Below are 10,312 nucleotides of genomic sequence, written 5' to 3' on the forward strand. Positions count from 1 at the left end.
TACAGGGTTTGATTCAAGTAAGATAGCTAAGGAGTTGGCGGTACAGGTGGCCTCACCTTATAATCTAGTTCTTTGTCCTTTTTAACCAGGACAGGGAACTTTGAGGACCTGTCACCATGTTGTGATTTTCTGCATGATTCTGAAACACTATAAATTATGTTAGAAATCTGAGCACATGCTTTTGCATCATGAAAGTAGATTTCTGGTTGGTTTTAGCAGACACTAGTTTGACCAATCTGTGTATACTCTGCTATATATACTTCTTTGTAGCCCTGAGAAAGCCATTGAGCTTGTTTACATGGTGTCTCCACACAAAATCAACCTGATTATGAGGATCACACCTGAAACATTTTCAGATGGAGTTTGGCCACAGGAAAAAAAATAGGAAGTTTGGCCTTACTCAAGAAATGTTTCTCTCCTATGCCTACTGGCAGAAATGCAATTCACGCAGATGCATACATGCATTCACACAGATGTGTGTGTGTATCTGTTTATTTACATACACATAAAACCACATATACATTTATATACATAAAATAATAGGAACAAAAATTCAGGAAACCTAACTTGGAAGTTCTCATTGAAAAAAGATTATCATATTTGCATTGCACTTTGAAATACAGTATGTTCCTTGTCTCAAAATGTGCTTCCCACTTCTATAAATGAAAGTGGATGCCCTGAAAAACTTAGGTAGATAGATAGGTAGAATGATAATTTTTAAAATGCAATTTACCCTCTATTGACCATAAGCAAGGTATAAGGCTTTAGGATAGGTACTTGGATCCAAAAAACTTTGCAAGCAATGGGAGACATAAGATAGCTATAATGCCTTATTCTGAGAAAGCACAAATCCCTGCAACACACACACCCGATGGTACGTTAAGCCACTGGGACTCACCTGTGAGAGATACAGACAACTCAGGAGAAATAAGGACACAAACAACTGTGCAGAGCTAATAGCTACTGACACTTGGAAGTGCTGTGCCCGAGGCTCCAGAGAAGCTGGTATTGAAACAAACAACAGAAGAGTAGGTATGTTGGTGGAAGAAATGTGTTAGCAACATTAAAACAATGAGGGGAAGATGCAGCATAAGCTGTACTCTGGGAAATTATCTGTATTCACCCAAAGGTAACCTCACACATCTGGTAAGAAATCTTGGCCTCTTTATTTGAGAGGCTGTGTCCACAATGCCAACTTCCAAACTATCTGAATTCTCTGACTTGGTTACCAGTATGTTAAAACTCGAGAGCATGGTTTTTCTGATGCAGTGATGGAGGATAGTCATTCCCAATAATAACTGCTCATGCGGGACCCCAGAAAGGCTGGTTTAAAAATCATCTGTAAGCAGGAAGGAAACGATGCAGAAAGTGACACTAGCTATGTCCTGATCAGTTACCATGATCGTGTTGCAAACAATCACACAAAACACTTTGGAGTTTAAATTCTACATTTCGTATTGTAATTTCTCTTATGATGGGCTTGGATTTTTGACTCTGTAATAAAGAAGTAGTGACCAACTCAAAGCAACTCCAAACCTTCTGCCAAACAGATCCTGTGAGAATGGAGGAAGTTCTAAAGAAGTCTGGTAGAAGACCAAAAACGGTGGGGAGATGAGACTGGGAAAAGAGAAAATTCATTTTCCTCTAGTAGTTTTGTAATAAATGTGCCAGGACTGAAAAGCCAAAATGAATAAAATAATAAATTCTAATAGTAAATAATAAAAAAGAATTATGAGGCTAGACTGTTACAACAAGCAGAGACCTTGAAAGGTCAAGGAGAAGGATAGAGTTTCCCACATTCCTAAAGGAGGGAATGTCCGGATCAAAAGGTGTAGAAGGAGAGACCAACTCTAGCTATCAGTCACTTCATACAGAACATACAATCTCAGCACTAAGTGAACACTCAGAAAGATAAACGGGCTGGGTAAAACTCTGGCTTGTTCACTTATTGGCTGTGTGCATTTAGGCAAGTTATTTCCTATGTTACCCTTTGTTTCTTCTTCTGTTAAATGGGGTAACACTATTCATAGCAATAGGAATTTGATGAAGAGTAAATGAAATGATATGAAATGATACACATAAAGAACTTAGGACAGGGTGTTTTATATAGAAGTGTGTGATAAAGTAAAATTATTATTATATTAATTGAGTGAGTTTTAAAAGATACATGTATATTTATAACTCTAGGGAGAAAAATTCAACATGAGCTTCAATATTTTCTATATGACCTGAGCCATCCATCCTATGAATAATCAGATGTTTATAAATATCCAAAAATTTAATTGAATGGATTAATTTTTTTAATTTAGATATTTTTCCATCATGGAAATTCCATCAGCTATTTTATGGTGACAGAGAACATTTTAATGCTATGGGTTAGAATCTTTTATAATAATAAATCTGTCCTCATAAAGACCTGGGAAACCATGGAACTCTTAAAATGATGATGTTAAAGATACATAGAAATTAATGCTGTGGTTCCTGAGGCCTTCAAGATAAAAGACTGAATTTCTTAGCATTACGTTCATGGCCATTTGTCATTGGAGACTGATCTCGCCCTTCATGCCTCATGTTCACTCTCTCAGCCACCTACCACTTGGTATACATGCCAGGAACTTTCATCTCTGGCTTTTGGCAGATGATACTTATCCACTCTAGAATGTCACCTGTTTCCCTTCTCTACCTGATGGTGATCAAACCTGTTTCATTATCTAATGTAAATAGTACTTCATATGTATATTGCAAAGGCTGCAAGCTGGCCTCAGATGATTTTGTTGATATACATGGTCATTTTTTTTTTTTAACTTTGAACTTGAATGCCTTTAAGCTGGCACGCACTACCCAGTTTTCCAAACCCTTCCCACTCATTTTTTTTTTTCCTAACATACAGCTCAGCCCATCTATTAACAGGAATTGCTTCATCTTGTAGACATTTAAGTTGAACCTTGGAGAAGATTTTTAAGCTCTTTCTCCCTTCCTCTTCCCACGGGAAGAATTGAACCTTCTGTTCTCTGAGCTCTCATAAAATACTTTCACACTTAACCTATTCAGCTGTATGTGTGAAATGACATCTGCCTTGCAATCTTACAGGGTATGGGCATGTTTGTATCTCAGCTCTTACATCATAGTAGGTGCTCAATAGTTGCTTGTTGAAGTTAATGGAATCCCATATGGCATTTTAGGAATTTTTACAGTAAGATAATTTCAAGGCTGGACTGGTTTAGGTTTTTGGTTTTTTAACAGGAGACTAGTTTTGTCTCCTTGTATTGGAGTATTTTTTAGAGCTTAATTATTTTAAATTGCCTTTATCTTTTTAATACCTATTTCTGAATCCCTTTTCCTACTAGTATACCTTAATGTCCTTTCCCATATGCCCTTCATTCCATGGTTAAATATAGACAAAGCTCCCTGGTTTTTAGCCATAATAATAGTTAAGGATATTGAACCTTTCATCAACATCAAATAAGCTTTCCTCTAACTGGAGAGGTCCTCCTTTAAGTGTTTTATGTGTAATATTACATTTTTCCCCAATCATCTTCAGAGTTAGGAACCTTATTCCCCCATTTCATACATTAAAAAAATAACACAAGTCAAGAGAAGTCAGCTTATGCCACCGGTGATGGCAAAGCCACTACGTGCCACAGGCTGCCTGGCCCTACAGACCAAATGAATTCTCCAGTCTGCACATCACTGATGGGCCTCAGCCTCTCTGGCCAACCACGTGGAGGGCATTTCACTTTTCAAGCTACCCTGGGGACTTGGTCAACAGGAGCCACTCCTTCCTTTCTGACCCCACATCACAGTGATTATTCTAGCCTTGATTTCAGTCTTTCTATATCAGAGGTAATTGCTAGAAAATGAGTCTCTTCTACCACGTAATCATTTTATTTTCACATCATCACAACAGCTATCAATTACTGAGCCATTACTCTTTTCCAGGTAATACTGAGCACTTAAGGGTTCACTCTTTTAATCCATAAAACAATATATTTTACTCGTGAGGACCAGTTAAGCACAGGGAGGTCATAGGTGATTTGCTCAAGGTCAGAGAGCTCATAAATTGAGGCCTTATTTCAAAGTCCATGACCTTGGACTTATCCACCATTGTATCCAGTTCAGACTCTTCTTGTTGCAGAAACTACCTTAGTTGCTTACACACAACTTCTTACTACATACTTGTTGACCAAATGGTTGTCAGATGGATCGATATATGCTATTGTCTCTTCACAGTTATCTATGCAGTGCTAGAGATATGCAATATTTCTTCTCCTTATTATAAAATATGATTTTGAAAGAGATTAACGGGGAGGAGTTTCGGGCGATATATTAAGTTTAGATTTTCACAGACATTATGTGTTTTCCCATATTGTTTCAGTCTTCCTCTTAGAAGATGGACATTTTTTTTCTTTTTTTTTCTTTTTTGAGCTCTATTCTTTGTATTGTTTTTCAGAAGAACGTGTAGTTTATATTCTGCTAGTACCAAAAGGATACAACAACTGATTTGCTCTAAGTATTTGCTTCTTGTTAACAGTGAATAAATTGGGATGAAGCTATAATTTTACTGAGTTAATTATAAAACCTAGGCTCATGATACTAACTCCAAGTCACATTAACCCCTTCTAGGACCAAAGGCATACCCTTTCCTCATAGAAGAAATGTATTCATTTCTGAATTAATGTGAAAGAGGGATAGATCAAGACCCCCCTGAATCTGTCTTCTAAATGAAACAACCCCAAGGAGAAGAAAATAGAACTTTGGAGGGTAATTTAAATCTTTCACATCACAGAATGAAACCAGTCTTCAAAACTGGAAGGAACAGGAGCTGCAGGCCAGACCTAGATAGTCCTAGATCATCAATGGGCCACAGTAAAAATCAAATGACAATTTGGGGTTGGAAAGATCCTGAAGATCTAATCTTCATAATACTTTTTGACTTTATAGGTGAAAGCATAGCCAAGAAACTACTTAGATCATACTCACAGCATAATCATGTACTCCTAATTCCAACCCAATATAGAGAAAAATGGCCTTTTCAAGGTCAAAGATTTTGGAAAGCATTGCATGTGAGCATAAAAATAAAAGACCTTGTGATCCAAAGGGGCTAAGAGTGCTGTGGAAAACTATTTAATGCATTTTTCACCGTTCATTCTAAATTCTATCCTTTATTCTTCCTGGTGTTTCCATTCAAGTATCACTTTAAATCAAAGACCACAAGTATTGCCAAAGCATGTGATAGTTTTGAGATGCTGACAAGTGCAAACCATAGACCCACCTTTTCCTTAAACCTGGGATTAATTTTTATGTATAAATTAAGTAATAAGAGAAGCTAGCCTTCTGTAGTTGAAAGACAGAATTTTTAAAAGTACCAACATCTCTGGAGAAGAAAATGGGTGGAATATACAAATTATGTCCTATATATGGAAACATTTTAAGGTGAGGAGAAATAATTATACCATATGGAAATTATTATGCCAGATTCTGTTCTTCTATATCAATAATTCTGCATGCAAAGCAAAATTTTAGTTTATAAAACAACATGGTGATACAAAACCAGGAGGCCATATCTTCAATATGTGTATAGCACAATCCTATAAGAGAAAAATACCTTACCTCCACTGAAATACTTAATTTAAATATTGGTTAATTAAATTACTTAATTTAAATATCAATTTAATTAAAAGTAATTATACTAGAAGAAAACATTAAAAGAAATCACACAGTGGCCCCAGTAGGTATAAAATGTAAAACACAAACTGAAAGAGTTTGGAGTGCTGGCTTCCTGATGAAACGGAAAATTTGTTCGAGAAGAAGCATTATAAAGGCAATAGAGGAGAGGTAAGACCAGTATTCTAAGAAGCTATCTAACTTCTAAGTCATATATTAGGGCTTTATTATGAAAATCTCTTCAAGGGCAACTGAGAAACTATCACCTTACCATTCCCATTCCATTCCATTCCCAAGAATTGCAACCAAATCACTTTTGTGTAGGAATATAACAATTTACAGAGCATCTTCCCATCATTTATTTGCTTTCATCCTTATAGGGAGACTGGTAGGTTGCATTATTACCATCCTCACTATACAGACAAGGAAACTGAGATGCTGAAAAGTCTCAATTGGCTATAGTGCCTTGTTGTAGACCACATTTTTAACTTGTTTATAGAAAATCTGAGTGAGAACCCATGGTTTAAGTTTCAGGGTCTTCTCCTCTTTGTCTATACTTCAATGCCATTCTCTATTTTGCTTAATTTGTGTTATATAAATGAGAGCAGAACTGTCCCCAGCATATAACAAAGATGGCTTTTAGCAGATCTGAAAGCCCCTTTGGGGGCATCATTACAGGGTGGTGAAGACTGCACTTGAAATCAGCTTCCTACAGTTCCAATCCCAGCTGCACTACATCAAGTTATTTAACATGTCTAAGCCTCAGCTTCTGATCAGTAAAGTGGGGATAATAGAAGTATGTCCCTCCTAGTATTGTTTGTAAAGATTAAACAAGATGGTATGTGTAAAGGGATAATTAGCCAGCTACCTGCAACATAGAAGTCAAAAAATGTAGTTATTGATGTTTTTATTATCATTAAAACACATTATGTGTTTTACCCCACATTAAATAGGTGGTTATTTAAATTAGCTCTATTACTATCAAACAAAGAATACTACCAAAATCCAAAGAAGAAATGTGAGCTTGACTTCTATCTAATTTGTGATTTAAAAGAGTAGAAAATGTGTGTGTGTGTGTGTATATATATACACCTAGAAACTGAGTGGCAACTAGAACATTTAAACATGCATAAGTACTGTAATAATTATTTCGTTGTACTGAAAAAATTTTCTTATTAGAATGTAGATAAGATAGAAAATAAGTTTTCTCAACCTCACCACTGTTGACATATGGGTCATGTAATTTTTGTTCTGAGGGGCTGTCCTGTGCATTGTAGGATGTTTAGCAGCATCCCTGGCCTCTGCCCACCATGTGCCAGTAGCATTCTCCCAACAGCTGTGCCAGTCAAAAGTGAATTTAATCATTGCCAAATGTCCCCTTGGGGGGCAAAGTCACCCCCAATTGAGAACCACTGCTATATGGCGATGAAACTGTTTTTTGATTGTGGCAGAATGTATGCATCCAAGTGATCACCCACCTCAAAAGCTTAAAGCTTGAAAAACCTTTGAATGGCATCCTTATTTTAAGCATTGGGAGAACTTCTCTGAGACTTACATTAAGACTCACTTTTTAAAGCATGCAGAGAACTAGGTTCATCACTTGAAAAGTCACACAACAACATTCACTACCTTGATCATCAACCATACAAACCAAAGACTTGGCTCTAGATGTCTCTTGGTACTTAATAAACAATTCTACCTTCAAGGACAAAAATGTGCCACCATTACGGAATTCAAAAGAATAGGCGACAGGCTCTTAACTCAGCTGCCAAAAAGGAGTTCCAAAAATACTTTTGCACCATGGCAGCCCTGCTGCAATAAATCTTCAGCCTGCAATGGTGGCTACTTTTAAGGGCCACATTCTTGGGGGTTTGATAAATGCTGGTCTTTTTTGCTAGTGTATCAATCACATTGATTCATATCCCTGCTTGGTATGGATATTCTGCATTCTGAAGTTCAAAACAAGAAGCCCTCAGAATGCCCTTAAGTGGCATATGACTCAGTGGCTGTCCCCTTTTTCAGTGTCTAGTGGAGACCAAAATAAAAGGTTAGGTGGATTGAAGAAAAGTGAGTCATAATGTCAGACCCCTGCCCAAGCTTGCAGGTTCTGAAATCCCTTGCTCTTTGATTTTGGGGGATAGATATTTCTGGGACAGCACACTGTATTTTTTAAATCACAGATTTTATTGACGATAAGGGTTTTGTGAAATGATTAAACATTTTTCATTTATTTTTTCTACATCCTCTTACAAGGGGCTTGAGCAGTCCCTCTTTTCCCATCCCACCTCCTTTGATATTTCTCCCACACCTTCCAAAAAGAAATCTTTCTCTGCCTTTCAGTCCATCAAGAGAGGGTCAGTAGTCAAGACTTGCACTGGCTAAAGTGGATCTTGTAGAGTCTATGGTTTATGATCTACCTAAGCAGGTAAAAAAGATGAACTAGATGAGATGGGACAAGGTTAACTGGGGCTCTTTCACTTTGATGATAAAGGCTAAAGAGCTACCTGCTCAAATTGCTTTTAACATTTGTCAGGAGAGGATTATGAGAATGATGATTATTACAAGAAAGTATGCCTTTTCTCTTAATTTTTTTTTTTATCAGTTTGGGTTGGTTTTGAACATTGGAATTTTTTTTAACTGTAACCATATTTCTGTTTCTGGTATATCTGTATGTCTTAGGGGTTGGCATCTTTTTTAAAATGGGAGGATATCCATCACTTAACCATCACTGCTTACAAATACCAACCCAAACTTAGAAGCTGAAAACCACCACAGCATCTTATTTCCTGTTCTATGAGTTGACTTGGGGCTGGGCAGTCTGCTGGTCTCTCCTGAGCTCTCCTTTGCAGTCAGCTAGAAGGGCTGGGAAAGTGGGGCCTATCTCTCCCCACAGCCTTTCATCCTGGTCTGCTGGTCTCAGGGTTCTGGGCATCAAAGGAGACACTCCCAAGGCCTTTCGAAGCCAACACTTGTTAGTCGTATTTATCACTTCCACCACATTCTTTTGCTCAGAGCAAGGTAAGGGCCAGCTCAGATTCAAGGAGGGATGAAACAGACTCTATCTCTTGATGGGAAAAGTAACAAATAATGTATGACTTCATTTATTCCACTACTGAGTTCTGTGTTGCTGAAGCTTATTTATTGGACTGAATGAAGGAGCTCTTCTTTCTGCTCAACTCTCACCAGCTTGGCTAAGTCCACTGTGTATTTCCTTCCTGAGGCTGGATAAGAGGAGCAAATCCCCCCCCAACCCCAAAATACAGAAGCTTTTGTATATATGTGAAATTGCTTTTTTTTTTTAATTAGAGAAAAAGTCTATGTAATTTGTTTTATAACCTCTACCTGATTATTTTTGCTGACATAACTTGTGTGGTAGTAGAAACTCATACTCTTTACTCCCATTTCATCCTACCTCAAAATATTTCCTTTACATCTTCCTGTAATTTAGGATTTATTAGGGTTAATAGGCTTCTTCCTAAACTCATAACTCCAGGAGCATGATTTATTCACAGTGAATCATAGGCCTGGAAAGTATATTTCAAGCCTCCCAGATACTTGCCCTCCCTTTCTTTCTCTCTCTCTGCCTCCTCTGCTCTCTACCTCTTCCCCTCCCCCAACTCCCTTCTTTACCTGCTTCTTCTCTTTAATTTCAGAGATAGAACAATAAAATGAGGCCCAAGGAGGTTAACAACTTTTCCATAGACTCTTGCTGGACTCAAGCCTTCTAAATGCTCCTCCACTATACTTCCCACTGCAAGATGGTCCTTTTAATTGTGTTCGGATTAATTTGATTAAGAAGTCTCTAACATTTTCCAGCTGAATTAGGAAAATCATCAGAAAGCACCTATATAATGGCAGGAGGTGCTACATTTGGAACGAAGGTGATCAGAGTAGATAACTTTGGTGTATTAAATGTATTGGATGCATTGTATATCACAGAGCTTCAAGATTATGACTGATTGAAAGAAGGGCTAACGGGTAGCTGGGGAGCACGCCGTATGTGCTGGGCACCCAGGTGGTCAGCAAGGCCAGGGCAGCAGAAAATGGTAGAGGGAAGCCAGAGGGAGGAGGAGAGAATGTCAGAGAGAAGCTCCGCCTGCTCTGCAGTAGTGCCCAGACCCATGATGGTGGAAATCACTTCAGGCCACTAAAAATGACTTTACATGCTGTCTTGGCAGCCCTGCTCCGGTTCGCAGTGGCTGCCTCATGTGTCTGCTGCTTCCACTGGAGCTCCAGCCTGGCTGTGCCGTGGCTGTAGCACAGGCTTCATAGCAGCCACGTGCCTGGGAGGCTCGTCACTGACAGCTCCCTCATTCCAGGCTCCAGCCAAGTACAGCAGATGCTACTGTCACCTCTTCTATTGAATAATGTAGGAAGCAAAGATGGAAAGAAATTTGTTAATATTGTTTTTCTCCTGGAACTGAAATAAAAACTGTATGTGGTATACTGTCCGATAGCAGTCCATGTGCCAAATCCTCAGTTCGTGTAACACCCTTTCATAAGATAAGAATCTGCCCCTATGTTTCTTAACATAATGTAAATGACCTTCCTCCTCCTACTGTAGATGTGTTACAATTATAGCCATTCAGACTTCTCAACTTGGATCTATGCTGTTTCATGCACTAGCAAACCCTTTGCCTCTGACCAT

At 38.2% G+C, this 10,312-nt stretch overlaps 1 protein-coding gene across 6 annotated transcripts in view; it reads left to right on the forward strand.

Moving 5' to 3' along the window:
- PTPRD (protein tyrosine phosphatase receptor type D) overlaps positions 1-10,312 on the forward strand; it is a 1,875,912-nt gene that overhangs the window by 1,831,664 nt on the left and 33,936 nt on the right. The gene's annotated exons all lie outside the window — the stretch shown is intronic.

Source organism: Camelus ferus, chromosome 4 (assembly GCF_009834535.1).
Source record: "Camelus ferus isolate YT-003-E chromosome 4, BCGSAC_Cfer_1.0, whole genome shotgun sequence".
NCBI classification, from domain to species: domain Eukaryota; kingdom Metazoa; phylum Chordata; class Mammalia; order Artiodactyla; family Camelidae; genus Camelus; species Camelus ferus.